The sequence below is a fragment of the Tympanuchus pallidicinctus genome, unplaced genomic scaffold, assembly GCF_026119805.1.
Source record: "Tympanuchus pallidicinctus isolate F22 unplaced genomic scaffold, pur_lepc_1.0 scaffold4, whole genome shotgun sequence".
In the NCBI taxonomy this organism is placed as follows: Eukaryota; Metazoa; Chordata; class Aves; order Galliformes; family Phasianidae; genus Tympanuchus; species Tympanuchus pallidicinctus.
In genome coordinates, this window is record NW_026294758.1 from 22729787 (window position 1) to 22752844 (window position 23058).

The 23058-nt window shown below is 39.3% G+C and overlaps 1 protein-coding gene and 1 long non-coding RNA gene across 4 annotated transcripts in view; both read left to right on the forward strand.

Moving 5' to 3' along the window:
- Positions 1-986: 986 nt before the first annotated feature.
- On the forward strand, positions 987-4713 carry LOC128089379 (uncharacterized). The gene is made up of 2 exons (XR_008210500.1): positions 987-1058; positions 1220-4713. It is a non-coding gene; the product is annotated as an uncharacterized LOC128089379 (long non-coding RNA).
- A 12856-nt stretch (positions 4714-17569) lies between these two features.
- The window catches only part of SYK (spleen associated tyrosine kinase), a 44764-nt gene continuing 39275 nt past the window's right edge, over positions 17570-23058 (forward strand). The window contains exon 1 of one of the 3 annotated variants that reach the window (XM_052700925.1): positions 17570-17728. The gene's annotated coding sequence lies outside the window, so the exon portion shown is untranslated. Of the gene's footprint in view, positions 17729-18779; positions 18855-23058 lie in introns of those variants that run through there. The other 2 variants (XM_052700923.1, XM_052700924.1) reach the window with 2 other exon arrangements.

The following is a 23058-nucleotide window of genomic DNA, read 5'->3' on the forward strand; positions in this document are numbered from 1 at the left end:
AAATGGCCAGCTGCTCTGCATTAGCAGGGACGCATGAAAATGAGAGAGGCTGGGAGGCACAAGCAAGTCATCTCCCAGGTCTGTCTTATGCCACTCTTTCCCAGGAACATGATCTACAGTAATATCAGTGCTGGCTTTGAGGACATGCAGCCAGAGCCCTGAGTGGGTGGAGAGTTGACAAAAGTCACTGCCTGCACTCAGTTTCTATTTCTCCTTAGCATTTAGTTCCTCCTTTCTCCCAGGAAAACAGAGACATTTCTAAGTTGTTTCATATCATATTCCTGCCCTGAGTTTCCAGTCAGAAGAGAGACGATAGGCAATTAGCCGTAAGATGTGAATTTCTACACAGCTACCTACAAGCACTCCATAAATGTAAAGAATTACCAGTGTTAAATTAGCTTTTTACTGGATAATTACTTCCTCTAATTACAAGAGGAGTTCCATTGGCAATAAGCATCAGTGAGGTACTATGTCTTCGGTAGTGATCAGGCTACTCTCTGGTTCTCAAATAATCATGCAGCTAAATGAGACTGGATTTCTTTCGTTTGGAAATTACATAATGCTTGGCATGGCTGTCTTTCATGTCCACTTAGGTCCATAGTGATGAGATTAGTATGCAGTAAGTCTCGAGCTGACAGTTTGATGATGTCTCTAAATTACTATGAGCGATAAACACTAATAATTAGTCTATTATTTCATAATGTAAAAATTTGAAAAATTTCCCTCATTCATTCTTCTTGAACTATCTTCAAGTCCATCATGTCCACGTTTCTCATCAAATCAATAAAAATCTGTCATGGTTTTATGGCTCTTGTTATCAGTATTCCACATCATAACATCATGTAAAGCACAGGGAATTGAAGTTAATACTCCAGCTCTGTGGACTGACCGCTTTCAGGATACCTGGTTCTCAGAAGAGAAGAACTACATATCCCAGGGGACTTCACATTCAGAGAGGAAGATAGGTCACAGGAGGAAGTCACGGCACTTGCTTGCTCGCTTGCTCGCTGCCTAGCAGTGTGTGGGTGTGCTCTCCAGCCGTACATCTTCAGTTCAAAGTAAGGTTTTCGGTTTTGGACACTCTCTCTCTAATATTAATTGGAATTAAGGCTTATAAATCAAATAAAATAAGAGGGCAGTTGATTCGAACTGGACAAAGGGATGTCCCATAGCACTGATATCTCCTAATATCAGGTATATCTCCTATATCTCCCTACAGGAAGCTGTCTAGGGGGATGCTTTTACTCAGAGACTGTCTGGGCATCAGTCAGAGGATAGCGAACATATTTAACATGGATCACTTGTTTCATATTTCTTATCATTCAGTCCTGCAGAGAAGGACTTGAGGGTTCAGGTGGACAAAAAGCTGGACATGAGCCAGCAATATACTCTTGCCAACAGTATCCTGGGCTACATCAAGAGAGGGATGGCCAGTAGAAAAAGGGAGGTGGCTGTTCCCCTCTGCTCTGCCTTCATGAGGTCCCATCTGGAGTACTGCATCCAAGCCTGGGGACCTCAATACAAGAAAGAGACAGAACGGTTGAAGTGGATCAAGAAGGACACAAGGATGATCAAAGGTCTGCAGCACCTTTCCTATGAAAAACTTTTGAGACACCTGGACTTGCTTAGCCTGGAGAAGACTTTGAGGGAACCTCATTGAAGCTTTCCAGCACTTGAAGGGAGCTTATTAAGCAGGAAGGGAAACAATTTTTATACAGTCCAATAGTGATAGGACAAGGATGAACGGCTTTAAAGTAAAAAAGGGGAAATACAGGTGTGGGGAAGAAAATTTTCACCCAGAGGGTGATAAGGCACTGGAACAGGCTACCCAGGTATGCTGTGGATGCCCTATCTCTGGAGATGTTCAAGGCCAGGTTGGATAGGACCACTGGCAAACTGGTCTAGGAGGAGGCAGCTCTTCCCATGGTTGGAACTGGCTGGGCTTTAAGGTCCCTTCTAATCCAAGTCATTCTATGATTCTGTGATTCTGTGATTATCATCAATATTATTTTCCCCTCCTTTTCAGTATTATGAAATTGGCTTTATCTCAACCCATGAGTTTTACCTTTTTCTGATTCCTTCTCCAATCTCACAATACGGTATGAGCAAACAGCCGTGCAGTTTGTTCACTGTACAACTGTGCAGCTGCCTGCCAGGTTAAACCACAGCATTAACAGACACCACAAAACATGCCTAATGCACGCAGAGGAGATTAATTAATTTACAGAGTACATGCAACAGTGGGCTAAAATAAGCTCTAGGAGAAAACAACTGTCCTATCTGTGAGAGCTACCTTCTGGGTGCCAGATAGTGCATTAAAAGTAGAGCTTTCCAAACTAAGAGTAGTGACCACAGCAGCATTTGTGGCACATAGCTGTGGAGGAATAAATCAAATGAAGATAAACTTCCAAAACTGAGAATCATTAAAGAAGTCATAAATCAGGAGGTGAAACTGGAAGGTCATTTTTGCGAACATAGAATTTAGGTGAAATTGACTTTTTACTTAGTTCTCCTTTATAGGCACTATATGCAATTATTTACTAAGAACTCACTGAAATCATACAGGAACACAACAGAATGTTGCTTTAGAGCAACCACTTATCACTTGCTTACCACTTACCTGGCACCTTGCTGGTTATTTTATAAAGATATAGCTATCATGACATGTACAGTGATACTCTGAACAGGAGTCTTTCCCTGTACATGAGAAACACTGATAAACACACAAGTCATCTCTGCAGAGATATTTTGACTAAAGCTTGTTCTAAATCTGTTCCATTTGCTTGCCACAGACAGCCCTCTCCATTCACTTCATCCATTTTCCTATCTTTCAGAGTTAGTAAAAGTTCATTTATTTGTGTTTAACAGCAGCTGTTTTTACTCATTATGACTTATTCTAAACAACGGTATTCTTGTTCTAAGTAACAGAGTACTAGCATGCAGATATCTTTCTTTTCAAATATTTTGGAAGATACTATTCTTAACTGATCTTCCTATTCATGTTAAAAAGTAAAGAAATAAAAGAAGACAGAAGCTAGCTGTTCTTTACTAACAAAAAGCTATGTTATGTGCTTGTTTTCACAACTATACTAAAAGAAGTAGCTAGTACAAAATTTAATATATATGCTTACTTTACAGCTAAATTGACTGTGTGATAACCCGTAATGTTAGCTCAATTTTAAATTGTCCAGAGACATTTATATGAATGTGTGTAATCAACGGAACATACAAAGTTACATAATTAATGGAAAATGTTTCCACAGTTCAATGAAAGTAATTATAGCACCTGCGTTATTGAATTACGTAAATTAGAGTTCTCTCATCTTAGTCACTGTCCTTCCCTAACAACAAGTATGCAAAAATGTCTTTGTTATTTGAAAAATCATTTTTGAATTGTTAGGAACTTCATATTCAGAGCATACATTTATTAGCAGTATTTTATTTTTAGTGCAAGAAAATATTATCTTTTGTTCCTTTATTTCAAACTCTTTCCTTGAACATTTATATATAGAAATCTAACCGAGGACATTATTTTGGAAATCTATATGGAACTGTAACCTATATGTCAAAACGTGTATCCAATTGTATTAAACATTATGACCATGGATGCCAGTTCCTAACCCTAGCTAACATGGCTCAGCCTCAGGCTCATCAGTCAGGCTTGTATTCATCCAACTGCAATGAAACAGATATCACAGCTCTGACTTGGCATCACATTTAAATAAGTTCAGCTATACAGAAGCTAGACATCTAGCCTAAATTGCCTCCATAGTCTACAGAGAGAAAGAGAGAGAAAAAGCCAAAAGAAGAGGTACAGAATTACAAAAATTCTAGTGGCAGGAAGTGACCTCTAGAGATCCCCAAGTCCAACCCCCTGCTAAAGCAGGGTCCCTACAGATTACATAGGGAAGAAGCATCCAGGTGAGTGATGATCTCCAGAGAAGGAGACTCCACAGCATCTCTGGACAGCTTGTTCCAGTGCTCTGTCACTGGACCACTCTTAAAGACTTTTCTTGTGTTTGTATGAAACATCCTGTGTTTTAGTTTCCTTCTTGCTACTTTGCTATAAAATTAATATTCTTTCAGCAAAGAGTATTACTTTGTCCTTTACTTTGTCCTTTTTTGGAGTCTGGATATCCAAGCAGTACTAAACACATACACTATTCCAGATCATGAAATATATGTGAAATTAGACCTTTGTTTGAATTGTGTATTAACATGTATGCAGGGTGTGAACTGTACAATGTAAATTTGCATCCTAACACATCAAACTAGTCTTCTTGAGTAAGCTGCCTCCAAGCTCAACACACTCAGTCAGACAGCTAGACTGAATCTGCCCTTCACATGGTCACGGTACACCATTTCAATTCATAACACTAAGAAATACATTATATGAATTTTTACACTTTGCATTCAATGGAATTCACATTTGTACATAACAGGGACTAAATATGCGAGGAAAATGAACATTTCATGAATTCATACCAAATGGGTCACCAGACTATTGTTTTGTAATCTTCAACTATGTTCAGCATCTCCTAATGACTTACCCATGGCTTTTGTGAAACGAGGGGTTGTTTTCAGTATGAGTGTCAACTAGCAGGTGTCTACCGCATATTACTTTTTGTCATGTCAAGTATCACCAGTGCCCCAAGAACGTCCAAGAAGTTAACATCATTTGGATATAGGGTAAACTATCTATTTCATTCCAAAGCAAGCTGGTTCTTATATTCTCTTTTCAAAATATTATTGAAAATGTGTGGTACTCATAGCAGAATCATAATTGGTCAAACAAACTATGCATAAATTGCTGTATTTGGACAACTAAACTGAGCTACTGAGAAGGAACCAATGCAAAACATGTCAGTGTTGCCACAGTGCTGAGGGAGTCTAAACACCAAAATGTGAGAGCAGCCAGCAAAGGTTGTGCTAGCTTACTGAAGAAAGCAAACTCACCGGAGACCATCTGAGCCAAAGAGTCTCACAGTGTAAGATTACCCTTGAAATCTTTTGCAATACTTGCACATTCTCCCAGAAAACTGGTTAGCCAAACTCTTCAGCTCCCTTTTTTTCTATACAGATTTAGAAAGATCCTAGCACAGAAACTTTTTATGAAAATCACCAGTAAATATGAATTTAAACTTCAAATTTGTGTTTGTTAGGCAAAATGAAAGCACTAAATGATATTGTGAATAATGCTAGGCAAAAGCTTAACTGTTGAGAATTTGTACAGATTTCAAAATTACATTCTTTAAAAAAATGATATTAAGGACACCAGAATAAATACTGTATGATGATAATGGAAGAAAACCACAAATCGCGTAATGCTACCAGTGCAGTGTGGCTGAGATCTTTTCAAGTTACTTTCCCGGGCAACGGCCTGACAGACTAAGACCACAGGATTGGGAATGACTAATCCCATAGGCAAGAAAGTCTCACAAAAAATTTTTTCTACAGAAACAAATAAAGCCAGAAAACAGTACAGATTTGAAGAGTCTTTGCAGTGAAATAAAGCCACTGAGCTCTGGAAATCAAATTCTGCTGAGAATTTGCTCTAGAAGACTGAAAGATGCACTATACTAAAGACAATCTCAATGTCTTTCAAGCACGCATCACATCTGTGATGAGATCCTTGAAAAGTAGCATTGTGCCCTTGGGATGAATCTATACTAGTATGTTTGAGCAACTGATATCAGCTTCTAATATCTAACTTTGGTTTTCTTAGTCTGCCTAGAGTCTCCATAACACTTGCAAACTAAGGTTTTCACAAGTTAAATGAAGGTATGCATGTGGCCTTAATACACTTCATTTTGTTTACACTTTACAGTACATGTCCACTAACTGTACAAACACAAACTAATTTTTCCACAAGAGCCCTGCTTCCACCAGCTTCTAAGAAAATTGGCAATTACTTACTGAGTAGCTTGTCAGTATTGCATTTTCTTTCAGTGCTCTTCAACAAAGTGTGCTGCACAGTAAGCCAGAGTTGAAGCTGAGCACTGCATTCTCTGAAGGCTCTCAACCGCTTCCTGTACATGAAGGAGAAAAGGAGGAAAGAAAAAGGGCTTTCAGTGGAACCCATCTGAATCACTGCCAGAGCAAGCATGTCCCTCTCATGCCGTGTGCCAGGGATCCTAGATGGGCCATACAATATCAAGAAATATGCAGTCAAGTAGGATGACTTCATACTTTATACATGATACATACATACATATAAATTCTATCATTTCTTGTCACATTTTGTTTCACAGTCACAAGACTGAGGATACGCTTTATAAACCCCAGGTGTCATACACCCCTATGGTGCTATATAAACAATAATAAGCAGAAAAAAAATGTCAAACTTATTTTGTCGGCTCATGTTACCATCTTTTGAAGGATTTCTGAATGAAATGCTACAGCATTTAGCACACTAAAGACAGAATTGATGTTCTCTCATAGCTTTTTTATGTACTTCATTGTATTGAATACAAAATAAATTATTTGTTGCAGGTGGTTTTAATGCAGCACATGGTGTTACAAAGGATATAAAATTTCAAAAGTAATGACATGACATGTATTAATGCAATGCAGTCATTTTAAAAAACATACTATTCTTTCACTGACAATCCCTTTACTAAAAAAATAAAATAAAATTAAGTCCATTGCTGTGTCTTAAAAGACTTACAGATATGACACACTAAGTATCTATTACTGGTGTCTGGAGAGAACAGAAACAAGCAGATGATGCTGGGAAGTCCAAATGTCTACATGTGTGTGGATTTAAGAAAGTACATCAGCTATTCCTACAGACATAACTAGCTAGCCTATCACTTCCTTATATTAATATAGATACACACACATGAATATAGAATCATAAGATAATAAGATCACCAAGGTTGGAAAAGATTATCCAGTTCAATCATTCCCTATCACCAATATCTTCCACTGAACCATGTCCCTCAGTACAACACCAAAAAGTTTCTTGAATACCTCCAGGGGCGTTGACTCCAGTACCACCCTAGGCAGTCTGCTCCAGCACCTGGCCACTCTCGAGAAGTATTTCCTTACTCCAATTTGAATTTCCCCTGGGGCAACCAGAGGCCATAAATATGTGCAAACCAGTGCACATCACAGATTTCAAACTATACACTCAGTTCATATGAATGAGCTGAGTTGATGAAAAGTCAAGAAGAGATATTTTAGAACCATATCATAAAATGGGGCACTTAACAGCTTTAAAAATTATTATTAAAAATTATTATTAACACAGCATAATCCTCAAAGTTGACTGAAATTTGTCATTATTAAAAAATAAAAGACAAAAAATAAAAAATAAAAAATGATTACTTCATGCCATAATAATCAAGCAAAAATCTGATGTTTCTCCCACCAATTTTCATGAGGAAGCCTGCACATTTTTTAGGGATCTCCTGAATCCTGATCTCTCACAATTAGCTGCCTGATCTCCTCCTAATATACCTAGGTAGTGGGCTTAGCTACACAAGCTATCTGGGCTGTTACCATTTTGCAGTAGATGGATGCACACTTTAAAAGGTGCATAAGCAAAGCAGGAAAAGTCATTTATCTTTAAATGACATGAAATGAAACGGTATTTAAAAAACTGAGGGAAGAATTACAAAAATACACTTCTATCTTGATTTGGGAAAACCTCTAAATGACAACTGAATAAACATACAGTATCCAGTGAGAATACAGTACCTCTTACAATTGCAAAAGCAATACCACCTCTATAAAATGGAGTCTAAGGACAGCAGATGCAGCACAGATATATCTACAACCTGTAATCCTGCAATCACAATCCTCTTCATCTATCATAATCTGTTTATGAATCTTTCTTGTCTGACTGGTGAGGTTGATAGAAAGAGTAACCGTGAAGCTATGTTTAATTTCTTTGAAAAATTACAAAGTTTAAAAATAATTGAATATAATCTAGGGATTAAGTCATTTAGAAATCAGATACAGATTTTGCTTTGGCAGCCTGGGCTCTGTATTGCTTTAAAACATGCAATATTTGATCCAGAGTAACGAGCCACTTCAGATGCTGAACATGCTGAACATCAGCCCAGCTTTCACGCTGATCCAGAGTGACTCCATAATGCAGATATGAGTATCATTTATTATGTATCTAGAGACATCAGTGGACTTCTGAATTCATCTACCTTCAAACTATTTCTGTCTCCAGTCTGAAAGTCTGTTCCCATCCCTTTATAATGTTAAGATAATAAATATAGCATATAAACATGTTCTTTCATGATCTGGGTTTGAAAAATGTGAAATACAGAAAAGTTTATATGGTCAACACAATCCGAATATAAAGTTTATATGGTCACAATCAAAAATACCCCACCTGATTAAATGGAAGAGGCAAAAAACCCTGGCTCCCTAAGTTCAAATAAGGCAAAATTTCAAACTGTTTGATTTTAATTTTTATGTGTAATGCATTACATTTTTACAAAAGAAAAAAAAAAATTAGCCAAAACAACAACAACAAAACAGAAAAAAACTTCCAACAGCTATTTTATAGTAGTATTCTATTCTTTACTGCTCACATGCTGTTAGAAGTGCCACAGTCACGACACATCAGAAGGGATATTACTCACGAATGATTAAGGTTGCTGGACATAAATAAGTGCTTATCATTCCACCAAGGAGTACTGTTTGCAGTACAGTGCCTGAATATAAATGTTCTAGTCTTCAGTTACTATTTTCGCTTTTTATCTCAAACACCATGTTTACATTAACAAAATAGACAGATATTCTTGTCGTATGAAACTCATTCATTCAGCTTCACAGTAAAGCTTCCTATGATTCACTATGATCATAAGTAGACACAACATACATTACAGGCATTAAAGATAATTCTGACACCATTAACCAAGAGGTCTAGTAGACTTAAAGAAGTCGTTGAATAAAATCAATGTAAATAAATTGAATATGGAACTAACTTGTTTCCTGTTATCTGCTTCCTATGAAATCCCCAGCAGTTTCAGTTCTCAAAAAGTTACAAATATTTTTACATTCACATTTGCATCGATTTTGATAGGAATTCATGCAGGAAAATTCCTCCCATATCCACATTCTGAAGGAAAAACAGAGAAGACAGCCCATACTTAGCTGGCCCATACCATATTTCATTATACATTTTAAAAAAATTTTTTTGCTGGAGCTCTGAAGGCTTTCCAGGAACACGTAGCTCTTTCCCTTCTTGCACAGACCAGCTGGACCAACCTGGGAGCATTAGAGAGAAAAAGCCTATTATGATGCTGATCTAATTATTTTTTATGCCTTTGCATTTTTCAAAAGGTGTGTGTCTTGTTTGAGTTGATACTGATTTAGTTCCAATATACACTACTGAAGACTGTTTTAAAAGCTTTTTCAAAGTGCACTCGTACATATATAAACATAGAGAAAAATATATATAAACATAGAGAAAAAAATCATAAACATAGAGAAAAAAATTTATAAACATAGAGAAAAACATAGAGGAAAACAAGACCCTACCAGTTTGGGGTTTTTTTTTGTTGTTGTTGTTTTTGTGCATGTGTGTGTGTCTTTCCTACATCGTGCATCAAATAAAGTGCAGAAAAGCAACCTAAAACTTCAGGAGTTATAACCTCTGATTATATTATGACATCACTGTGCTTTTTGGCACAGCACCTGACAGACATTCGTAAAGCTGTTGGAAAGGCAGCTTATTTTTGTTAAAATTCTACTGTATATCCAAAATCAGGAAACAAGTATTCATATAAATGGCATATTCATACAAACAACCACAGCCACACTACCCCTGCAGACTGGAAGGCACATTAAGACTTTTGCAACTGATTAAGGGAGAAATTCACAAACCAATTCTACTAGTGGTGTCCAAAGCATTCTGAACAATCTTTTTTTTTTTTCTTTTTTTCCTCTTTAATCTTCAGTGCAGTTTGAAGTACTTCTCACGGAGAACTTCAGAGATAGCCTATGGAAAAGCAGAGTCAGTGCCAAATCAGGCCTCAGAAATGGAATGGAAAATGGAGAAGTGTTATTTGTGTACCTTTTAAGATACTACAGCTTCTCAGGAGTATTGCTTCAGTCTGCAGGCCCCAGCTACTCAGCAGTAGGAAACAAACCAAAGTTAAACTATTTATGAGGACTCTTGATACTAAGGAAGTATTTGTTCTTACTGTAAAAAACAGGAAAGTAGGTTATGAGAGCAGATGGACAATATTTTGCATTGTAAAAACGGCTGCCAAATTCAAAACAGTGAATCCTGACTCAGGAGCCCATGTAGGCTGGTTGGAAAAATATAGGGATGCTTGGATGCAGTATCAGCTCAGATCTGACAGGACTTGTTAGTTTAGTTACAGCAATGTGGGAATACAGTCATATAATTTCCAGTGCTAGCTGTAATCCAAGAAATAGCACATCTGCTTTCTGTGCCTCAGTCAGAATCTCTGACAATGACAAACCTGCTTCATCAAATGACAGGTGAGGTATTACCACACTCTGCTTCTTACGAAAAGGAGTACTTGCTGTTGCAAATGCCATTTATGCTTACTCAGAAAGTAGTGTGAGTCCCACTCATTAGTTTTAAGCAATATGGAAGGCTGCTAAATCTTCTTCTAAGTAAGTGAAATGAGGCACACAAAAGCAAACTGTGCCAGCACCTGTATCTAAGCAAAGAAGCGGTTCTAAACCACAGTACAAAGATATGAACTGGCTCTTAAGTAAGCAGTTTATATCTGTTGCAGCCAGAATGAAACTGCAGTTTCCATACTGACTTACAGGATCCATACTGACTGTTGCAGTCTCTCTCTCAGCTACTCCCCGATCCTGAGATAGGGGATGGGGTCATCAACAAAGATATGGCATGAGACACTCAACTAACAAAAATATTTCTGGAGCATGAGCATTTCTGTAAGAAATACGTAGAAAAGCCCCATAAGTTTGTCTAACACTGATTTGCCTTCATAATACCTGCAAAAGTACCGCCTCTTATTTAATTATGTTGACAGTGTCAGAGGCAGACAGTGGTGGTACAGCAGCAGAAGTTGAATCTTTCCACCAGTATTCTGTTACATTTTGTTGCCATGTAGCAGATGGCATCCAAAGGGCAGTCTGACAGTGACATCTGATATGGATTTATTTATGAAGCAAAGGTGTTGTTCACTGAATTCCTCCATGTGGAAAAAACTGTACCCTCTGACATCAAAAACAGAAGTTGACTTTTATGGGGCACTAATAGGCTTACATTAGAAACTCTTCTTTCACTCTCCATGTCTATTTACTCTTACTGAATATGGTATTTGGAGTCACAGAAACAGGACTGACACAAGCCTATATCTTAACTTTAACACAACTTAATTTGTAAGGTTACATAAGTTTCTTAGCCAACCTACGATCATAGCCTGTACTACTCCATCTAAACTAAAAAAAGGAAGGTCTCATCTTTTCTCATATCATAATCTTTCACATGGAATACATCCTAAAATTACTCTTCATGACAAAAAAAGCAAAATTTTCATTAGTTTTATAATAGACTACATGATGAGCGTACTCTATTTTTTGTTCTAACATAAAAGGATATGGGAAAAGAGATGTGGCTCTTAAAAGCATTATCATGTTCATTGTTTTTTTAAAACCATCATAGCTGCAAACACAAAATAATGCCAGATATCATTATATCTAATGTTACCTGAAAAAGAAAATATCTTGATGGCCCTGAATTTTCACGTTATTACTCTTAAATTCATATAGCAAACATTATTGCTACTGGCATTGTCCAGTTAAAACAGCAAATTAGCGAAATATTATAACTGATGGATTTGCACAATGAGCAATAGATTGGATCCTGAAGTATGGAAATGATGGAAATGCTGAGTACAATGACCAGTTGAGCCTCAAAACTGGTACATGGTACAACTGTTACACAGTACATTAAAAAAATAACCTTATTCTGGACTCCAGAGACTGTGAACAGCAGAAGAGGGGAACAGCATGCTGGAGGTGATGCATTTTGACTTGGAGAATGAGCAGTTATCCCAAGATGTCGATAGCATCTGGTGCATGCAACCTATGTGGCAGAATTCTGTAGGGAGTTCTTTCTGAATGTGATACAGAAAATTTGTTTTTATGCCACAATTTTGCTTTCAGGCAACCCATTTTTAATTTTTTACACTATGTTAACTACTATTGCGCTAAAACTGAATTACTGTTTTCTTCAAAATTAAAATGAAATAGACAATAACTAACTCCCAAATAGCATGCTCTTTTTTTTTTTTTTTTTTTTCTTTTTTTCCAAATCATGACAAGACTGAGCAAAACTTCCTATTCCTTAGGCAAAATGAGTCACTTCTGCATTCTTCTCTTTGTGCGCACAGGGAGACCTATCTTATCATCATTAATTCCTTCTATTTTTGACATGTTTGACTTTTAGCTATAGGTATGGGAAAGTAACAAGAATTTGCAGTTTGAACCTCAGATGAGATTGTCTGTCTGTGGTACATAAGGCTGCTCCAGAAGCAATTCCTTCTATTTTATTATATATATTATATAATTTATGATATAGCACCTGATGTCAGAGGCGTGTATTGGAAAAACAGTGGTATAGCAATACAGTTTGAACATTCCCACCTATATTATCACATTTTCTTGCCCTGTGACAGATGACAGCGGAGGAGCAGTCTGACAATATGGCACCCCACACAGAAGCATGTACGAAGCAAAAGCATGCCACTGAATTCCTCCATGCAGAAAAAAATCACACCGACTGACATTCATTGATGCTTGCATGGGGCTATTGTGGCGAAACTGCAGGAGCTGGCACTTGGTCTTGCTGAGCTTCATACAACTGACCTCAATATATCAAGCCAGCCTATCCAGATCATTCTGTAGATCCTTTCTGTCTCAACTAGATGAATATTTCATCCCAACTTGGTGATATCTGCAAACTTTCTGAAGGTGCACTCAATACCCTCATCCAGATCATCAATAAAAAAATTAAACGGAGCCAGCCCCAGCACCAACTCCTAAAGGAATACCACTAACAACCATTTGCCAGCTGGGTTTAACTCCTTTCACCAACAGTATTTGGGCCCGGACATCCAAACAGTTTTTTACCCAGCAAAAGCTACACATGTGTATGCCAAGAGCTGTCAGCTTCTTAGGAGAATACCGTGGCTTTACCAAAATCTAGGTAGATTATACCTACAGCCTTTCCTTCATCCACCACACAGAACACCTAGCCATAGAAGCAAATGAAGTTCATTAAGCAGGACGTGTCTTTCGTGAACCCATGCTGGCTGGCTCTGATCCTACAATTGTACCTCACATACTACATGATCACACTCAGGATGATCTGGCTCCATAACCAGACATATACCAAGATCAGGCTGACAGACATGCAGTTCCCTAGATTCTCTTTCTGACCCTTCCTGTAGAGGGGCATCACATTGGAAAGTCTAATTCTAATATTCTGTTCTGTCTGTATTCTTTTCTGATATTCTAACCTGATATTACTGTAAGGGTAAGTGTACAAGTAGGTTCATTTTCAGAACTTTTTGAAGTTATTTACAATGCAGGAATTCCCTGCCCCTTTTTCAGTGAAAGGGAATTAATATAATATCAATGCCTCCAATACAAACATAAGAGGCAAGTCATAAATACGATGGCAGATCAAGTGTCTCACCACCCTCATGGTAAAGACTTCCTAATATGTAGTCTAATTCTACCCTCTTCCAGTTCAAAGCTATTTAAACCCTTTGTTCTGTCGCTACATGCCCTTATAAAAAGTCCCTTCCCAGCTTTCCAATAGGCCCATTTCAGGTATTGGAAGGCTACTATAAGATCCCCCTGGAGCCTTCTCTTCTGCAGGCTCAACAGCCACTGCTTGTCTACACAGATCTCAGCTTGTCTACACAGCGGAGGTGCTCCAGCCCTCTGATCATCTTAACTGCTCTCCTCTGGACCCGCTCTAACAGCCTGATGTCCTTCCTGTGTTGGGGGGCCCCAGAACTGGATGCAGTACTCCAGATGTGGCCTCATGAGAGCAGAGTAGAGGGCAGAATCACCTCCCTTGGCCTGTTGGCCACACTGCTCTTGATTCAACTGAGCATACAATTGGCATTCTGGTTGCAAGCGCACACTGTCAGCTCATGTTGAGTATTTCATTAACTGTCATCCCCAAATCCTTCTTCTCAGGGCTGCTCTCAAGCCATTCTCCACTCAGTCTGTATCTGTGCTTGGGATTGCCTCGACCCAAGTACAGGACGTTGCACTGTGCCCTGTTAAACTTCATGAGGTTGGCAGCCCACCCCTCAAGCCTTTCCAGGTCCCTCTGGATAGCATCCTCTTCCCTCTAAGGTGTCAATTGCACCATTCAGCTTGGTGTCATCTGCGAACTTGCTAAGGGTGCACTTGATCTCACTGTGCCTTAGTAGGGTCTTCAGGAAGATCTGCTCCATGATCCTGCCAGGCACAGAGGTGAGACTGACTGGCTTGTGGCTTCTCGCATCTTTTTTTCCCTTCTTGAAGATAGGGGTTATGTTTCCCCTTTTTCTCATCACTGAGAACTTCACCAGATTGCCATGACCTTTCAAATACGATGGACAGCAGCTAGGCAACTTCATTTGCCAGTGGCAGGTTGCTGTTTCCTCCTGAATTATGAGGGAGTTTATACTGCCCCTCATCCCTATCTTCCAGCTCAAGGGACTAAGTGTGCTGAGGATGACTATTTGACAGCTAAACACAAAATGAAGAGTGCATTAATCACTTCTGTCTTTTTGATGGATAAGGAAACATTTCCCACCACATTCAATAAAGGTTAATGACTCCTCTTGACCTTTGCCTTGCTGTTAATATATGTGTAAAAAAAACAGTTTTTGTTACCCTAGACAATGTTATCCAGATTAATTTATAGCTCAATTTTCTAATTTTCTCTTTGCATGTCCTAGCAACATCCTCGTACTTGTTCCCGAGCTGCAGGTCCTCTTCCAAAGGCAGTGAACTACCTTTTTTTCCCCCTCTCAGTGAAAGTTACCTGTTCTGCCACTTTGGTTCTCTTTCCCCTCAGTTCATCTTATAGCACACAGGGAGGTTTGTTCCTGTGCTTTCAGGTTTCATTCCTGAGGTATGCCCAGCTGTCTGGACCCCTTTACGACCGTATCCCAATAGACTCTCTAAACCAGTATCCTAAACAGTCCAAAGTATACCTCCAGAAGTCCAAGTTTTGCTCACCTGCTCCCATATTTCACCAAGAATTGAGAACTCAATCATTCTGTGGTCATTGTTTTTACTGCAAATGTCAGGCAAGCTGAAGTCCCCCAAAACAAGCTCTAGCAATGGCATGACTTTCTGCCAGCTGCTCACAGAATGCTTCATCTGTCTCTTAGTCCTTGTTAAGTGGTCTTTAACAGACTTCCAACAGGATATCAGCTTTGCTTCACCAGAGTCATGGCATTTCAGCCAAGATCCTCTCCTACTCACACTCACTTATATGTAAATAGTTGTGTTGCTGCATAGCCCCCACCACACTACATGTATCCTGGTCTTAGGGAAAACTACGTTATCTTCCGAAAACAGATGTCTTTCAAATCATGTTTGTAATAAGGTAAGCATTTGAAGCATCACTCACATGCTTACAAAAACTATGAAGGATTACAAATAAACTACTGGAGTTATACGGAACAGCTAGTGGGAGCCTATGGACAAACTATCGGTTTCTACTGTAGGAATTCACACTGGGGAAGAGATTCCACAAATCTGCTGCATATTTAGAGAACATAATCTGCCCGATTTTGCCAGACATTAATTCCCTCCAATACATTAATTAGAGGAATTAATTTATTAGTTACAGGTCTCCTACAGAGCCACACATTACTGAAAAGATTCATAACATAAAATAATATCTTACAATGTTGTGAGCCCCCTACCAAAAAAATAAGGTAACAATTATTTCACACAGCATTACAAAATATTTTCTTCCCTAACTTTTGTTTTGCATTAATCCTGACCAGCAGACAAGCACCCACACAGCCACTTGCTAAATTTCCCCTGCACAGCAGACGGTGGAAAAAACTGGAAAGGGCAAAGCAAGAAAACGTGCATTGAGATAGGAACAAGTAAAGGAAAGGCGAATATCCTATCAATGCAGTCACTCACCTCCTCCATGAGGTGAGTGATGCTCAGCTGGTCTGTGAGCAGGAAGATAACAGTAGCTCCTGCCCTTTTCCATTTATCCCCACTTATCTGGCTGGCTGTGGTATAACCTTCCCTCTGCTGGAGCTGGTCTCATCACCACCCCCTTCCATCTTGCCCATTGCTTGTTAACTTGGTGAGGACTGGGGCAGAGTGCAAAACACAGGAAGCCTCACCATTGAGCAGCAGTGCCCAGCAGCAAAGAAAATGTGTTACTCATACTCTACTACTCAAAATGCCAGATAGGCACCACATCAGCTGCTGCAGAAAGTTAACTCCACCCTTACCAGGTCAAGTACTCTTGCTCATGTATAATTTAAAATCATTTTTTCATCAATTTATGATTAAGCTTCTGCTTGAAATCTTGCTCATAGCACAGTAATGACTTTCCAAAAGCCATTTCCCATAGATTGTGCTCTACTTTGGATGGTTTTAGGAAAACAGCTGCACCAAAAGACATTCAAGGTTTTTTAATGCTTTGCCTTGTTCTAACACAAAGGCAATGCCAATTCAGAAAAGTATCTGCACTGTAGCAATCAAAGCAAAAGAAGGGACCCTCTTAACCGGTATGAAACATAAGGCTTTTGCCCTTTGGCAGCTCTGTTTAACACAATGGATCAGAAGGAGAGCCAGTACTTCCTCGCAGCACCTCTTTCTTACAGTAAGTGGGCCCAACACTGCAGCAATCATTTACTACAACGAAGCAGGAAACAGAATTTGTCTCCCGCCAGCGCTGCCCATCACGGGACACAGCACCGTCACGCAGTGACCATGGCCGAAGGAGAAGGTGTGGCTGCGGGTGCCTGTGGTACCGCTCGGTGTCAGGGAGCAGCGCGTCCTGGAGAAAGCTGTTGCCGCCTGTTGCTGTGCAGACATCTGCGGCGGGAGCTGACTCCCGGCTACGTGGAGCCTTGGAGTGGGGCTTTTTTTCAGCTCTCTGCACAGAGCAGAGTCTCTGCACTGTAGTCTCTTCCGCACCAGCAGCTGCCACAAAGCTAGTAAATACTGTATTTATGACCGAAATATATTTTTGATTGAAATACAGCACGAAGACCCGATACAGTTTCAAATACGAACCGTTTTTCTCCTCCAAAAGCAATTTTTTCACCAAAACACAAAAGCACCGAAATAGATTGAATTTCGATGCTGACAATCAGTGGGTCTATTCCTTTTCTCCCAAGAGACGACCACACTTGCCGCCCTTTGCTTTCCCACTCGCGCTGCTGAGCAGCCCCACGTTCACATCACGCCACGGGACGCAGCGACCCGCACTTCGGGGCGCCGCCGGTCCCACACCGCGCACCCTCTTCGACGGACGGTCTGGCGGGCCGAGGGCCGGAATTGCCCCGAGGGAGGGGGCAGAGAGCCGACAGTTCGTTGAGGAAGTGGCCGCGGCTGCGAGAGAAAACGAGGAAGCGGCGGCTCCCGCAACGCCTAGCTGGGGTGCAGCTCCACTCTTGGCGGAGCCGCGCCGCCCCGCTTGCTCCGGAGAGCGGCAGGATCCGCCGGTGGGCGGCAGTAGGCAGTGAGCGGAGGAGCCTTGGCAGTGGTGAGTGGGGGCCACGCCGGGCGGGGGCCGCACTTGCTAGAAGCGAGCAGGGTGGGCCGGGGTCTGGCAGCCGCCTCCGGCAAAAGAGAGCGGGGCGCAGGGAGCAGCAAAGCGGCGAGGCTCGTCCCGGGAAAGGAGTGGCTGGCTGTACGCGGAGAGCGGCGAGCAAATGCACCAATCTGAAAGCAAGCTGGAACGTTCCGTCCTTCTGTAATAATATAATTAGCTCGGCATTTGAGGAACTAGAATATGGAACTTAAATACAGAAAATATATAGATTTACTTATGTTTTGATGTGTTGTGGTAGTATTTTTTAACAGAGCAAAATTTACGCCAAAGTAAGCGATTATCTGGCTTCCGAATGATGCATAATACATCAAAGATTTGACACCTGGGAAAGTGGCTTTAAAAAAGGGCTTATTTCTTATCAAACTTCTGATTTTGTTTTTGACAAGACAACGATAGAGAACTGATAGAAGTGTTGAAAGTCAGTACTAAGGATGTGATGGCTGACTTACTGCTGATCATTTCAGTGTTGGCCAGTGTTTTCTTCTTTAGCTCTGTACTACATGCACTTTGTGCTAGGGTTCATCAGGTTCGGGTGTAAAGTGATGCTGCTCTGGGCAGAGCTGAACACTGACCCCACTGGAGGTGGTAGAGTCACTGGTTGGTCAGATTACGTGAAGTATTGCAGAGTAATTCCATTCTAAAACAAAATTATTCCTTCTACGGGAATGAACTGCTTGTAACTTTTGTGATGTTCTTTTCTGTTGGGCTTCTTTCATGCTCTTTTTATCCAAGCAAATTTAGATTTCTTGATTCTTTGTTCTGAATCTGCAACTTAATCTGCAGGCACAGTTAACTGGTACGAGTGAATATCAGAGCCTCTAAAACTGTGCACTGTTACATGCTTGGACGCCATAAGCTGAAGCAGAATACGTTGAGGCAGCCTAGTTAGAGGAACTGTGACTTTTTTTCATCCCTCTTTTGAACATTCAGCGATAGAGACAAATAAGGAAGTTTGAATGTTGTATATTTCTGACAGTTTTCCTGTGGGGGAGAAATGTAATAGTTTGGTAAAGACCTTGAAGTAAAAGGTTTGGAATCACCGAACGTGCCCAAAAATGTGAGTAATTGCTTCAGATTTCAAACTTACGTGAAATAATTGCAAAACCCCATAAAAAATAATATTGAAGTGTTCTAGGTTTGCTGCCTTTGGAAAGTATTAAGTTCATAAAATCAGTGGCGAATGGTGATACTCTTCCATTTTCATGTTACGAACCTGAAAGAAGAGCAGAATTAGATCGGAAGTTGCAGCTAGACTAAATCAGAAATTTGATTTTAGAAGGAGCTAGCAGGTTATGTTGAAAAGTGAACTGCATTTTAGAACATGGATGGTACAATTAAAAGCTGGATTTAAGCACCCTTGAAGATAGTAATAACAAAAAATATAACATAGACATGTTACTCTAGACTTCCATCTTTTTTTTTTTTTTGCATGATGACAGAGACATGAGCAGAAGTCACTACTGAAGTGTACACTGTGTACAGAGTTCATGCAATTGCAATCATTGTTTTTTTTAATAATAAATGTTGATTCTTTTTTCATGCTTTTTCATTATGCAATATTTAGCAAAAGAACAGTAAATCGTCTGGCATTCCTAGTTAGAATACTGTGACTGTCAGCAGTTGTATTTGTGTCTGCGTCCATGGAAGAAAGATCCTAGATCTTGTTGTCCATTTTTTTTAGCTTTACAGACTCTTGGATCAGTGGTTCAGTGTCTATTTTGTGCACAGCAGTTGCATGTTTAGCTCCGGGATAAAATGGCTGAAAAGGGGAACATGTATGGTTTTGTATCGTAATCACAAGGAATGCAATGCATATCTCTGCATTGAGTGAGTAACAATTACAGAAAGATCCTTCCAGTGAGCTAATTAAAATTGTTTCTTTTGTACTTCAAGATGACTGTGTACTTGTGTGAGCTTCCGCATTGGGGTGAATGTACTTGTGCCATTCAGTCTGTGCACGTCTTCAGTCTGAGCACAGTGGTTCTCCTTAAAAGCTCAAGATAGTCTTGTGAACATGAGAAATGCATGAGAGTGAAAAATTCTCACATTGCAAGCATTTGCAGGATCATCTTATTTTCTAATTTGGGGAAAATACCGTATTACAGGGAAACACCTTTGTTTTGCTTACATTTGACAAAATAAGAATCTTGGAGGTGGAGGTGATGGTAGCTTGTTTTCTAACATTTTAGTTGTCATTTCTGGGAATGTTTTAATAGGGAAATGTTCCTAATATTTGAAACAAAAGAGTGGAATACTAGGAAAGGATAATTGGTACTTATTAACATTTGATATCTGCCTTGGAGAAGTAAAATAAAAGTATGTACCTTTATCTTTACATTCCAAAGCCAAGATTAGTTCAGAATTTCCTGTCTCTGTATGTACAGTGACGAAGTGACTACTTCTTTAAATGAGTTTGTTGAAAGGAAAGAAAGGAGAGAATATTTTAAGACCAGTTGGGTCTCTATCTTGTAAGGACTCCTTCGTATCTGCCCTCTCTCTGTACCATGTAACAGAACAACTTCAAATTTAATAAGACTAAGAACTTAAATAGCCAGTATGCAGAAATGTAGAAGAGTATTACCTTATGTGGTTTCTCTGCTTGTTTGTAACTTGCTGATGATGGAATGTGTTGTTAGTTTGAACAATGAGGACTACCCTGCCTTTCCTCCTGCTTTGCCCTGATTTGCTCTGGGACAATGTTCTTCAGAAAAAGGATGGAATGCTAGGTGTCTTGAATGAGTAACTCCTAATATGTGCAACAGCTTCCCTACCTTCCAAAATGCAAAGAGATGATACAAGGAATCTTTCAGAGTAGATTCTCAGTAGAGGTAAACCCATAAGTGCTAAAAGCTTTTGTAAAGAAAGTAGGACTGAAGTACTGTATATAAATTCAGCCTTGTAAATCCATGGAGTAAATCCTAGGCTGAAGACAGAGCTGCAGTTGTAAGAATCACAGCTGTGCTTGGAGATGCAGAGAATATGTGCAAAGAAAATGGGTGTAAAATTATCTAAATATCTTTTACGTTGTAAATTAAATAAAAACAGAGCTTGTCTATTTATTAAATAAATACTTTAAAATTATTGTGTTAAGCAACAGATTCATTAAAATGAGTGAAAGATCCAGGGCTCGTCACTGAATACATCAGCCACATTTGTGCTACACCCACCCTCCTAGATAGTCTTTTTCTTATTTCTTTCCCTTTCTTTGGACAAGATAATGAACTAGTGGGAAAATAAAAATACATACATGTTTTTTTTAAGCCCACAGCCTGTAGAACACAGAAAAGCTAGTGCATTTTCTTTTAGTTAAAGCTGGGGTATCTGAGTGCAAAATTAAGACTGTGAGATGCCGGAGGTAGAGTGATAAAATGGGTGCTGCTGCTGATCACTGAGTGTGATGTACTGCTTTTAAAAATAGTAGTTCAGATTTCAGAATTGGCTCTACAAATTTCAGAGGAGTTAACCTTAGCTTAAAATAGTGTTGTTTTTTTTTTTTTTTAGAAACTTTTTCTTGATGTTTGGTAGGGCTGAATGAAAAGTTAGTTTCTTTATTTGGGGCTGGAAATTTGCTGTAAAAGACTTCTTTTCAAGCTCTTCAAAAAATCTGGTACAGGAAAATACTAACTGAAAAACACTTTCTGATATTTTGTTTGGAAAGAACTTAGAAAAGCAACATATTAAGTGTTTGAAACATGTTCATGGGTAAGTTCCATCTCCAGGAAACAGCTCAAATTTGGTAAATTGAATCAAGACAACCAGTTCACTCTGTGTAAAAGCAAAAACGGCTTTTGCAAGGTGAAGGTCTCCAATATCTGAAACATTAAGAATATAAGTAAAGAAAGCAACATTAGTGCAACCAATCTCAGACATAGAGTTTTAGAGTTTACATCTGCTTTTCAAACAATACGTATGATTTTCATGATATCTTGTTCAGAAGTTGGTAAAGCCAAGTATATGTTTAAATAAGGATTATATATGGAAATTGAATTTCAATTCCCTTTTATCCAATTAATTCCCTTTTGAATTGGGGAATCATTGTGCAAACTTCTGAGTATTATGTTTTATTTAAAACAATGCATGTAAAGAGGAAGAACACTGTTGTGACCAATTCTTGTCATGTGCACATCAGGACAGCCACAGAACCAAAACGAACAGCGAGGTAGGTGACAGTGGGTGAATATTTTGTCTTCAGGTTTCGCAAAGAAACCACCTGCTGCTTCGAGTTAGCTGAACTGTCTCCATCCAGTGAGCATAACAAAGGTTGAGCTGGTGCAACAGGGTCTCCTGTGCACAGAAGAAGGGGAAGAGTGCGCTCAAATCCACTGAAGCCTTCCTTCTGCAAAGGATGCAGTGTTTTGGTAGCCTGTTGTAGTAAACACCACTCTGAACTGGTTGGCAGTGTAACCATTGACAGTGCACATCACGAATGAAGAAGCCTGACTACAAATGTGTTAATTTTCCCAGCTTGGGAAAACGAGGGAAGTACTGCAGGTTGGCCCAAGTGCATTTTCTCTGTTCAGAGCGATAAACATGTCTTGAAGAGTATTTCACTAGTTCAGGTGCTGCATACCATGTCTCAAACTTTATTGTGAGAAGCAAGGTGGCAGTTCTTTCAAGTGATTGTTCACTAACTAAAAGGGATTCCTGCCCCTTAGGAGACTGGATTTCTTGTTCACCTACATGATAATTGGTAGCAGGTGCAATTTTCTACATAGTTTCCCTTTCTAGCCTCAGTGCTGGTGGCTATTTTTGGAAAGCCTTTCCTTTGATCTAGGTCCAAGTTAGAAAATTATTTTGTTTAAGAAACGAATCTTTAATGTTAATAGTCAAGCTGTGTAAGCTAGTATCAGATCATCCCTCCTTCTCCCCCTCAAAAAGAAAGAGGAGAGAGGAAGAAGGAAGAGAAGATAAAGGAGGGGAGGAGAGAGGAGACATTTCTTTTGTTCTGTCTTCTTTTTAATAATGACTTCCTTCTGGAAATGATGTTTTTCTTCAGAGGGATATCTTGTTTATCAGTTGCTGCTAAAAAAAATCCCAAGAAATCTAAACTAAGTCAGGGATTATGCAGATAAAACACACTGAAAACCTCATCTTTCTGGAAGAAACCAATCTTGTTTTGTTACATTGGTAAAACAAATCCACAGTATCAACAACTCTGTGACCAGGACTGCAGTTCTTTATTTTTTTATTTTTATTTTTTTTAACCTTCTTGTTTTGTTTAAATATTGTTATTGATAAAATGTTCTGGTAGATCTGCTTCT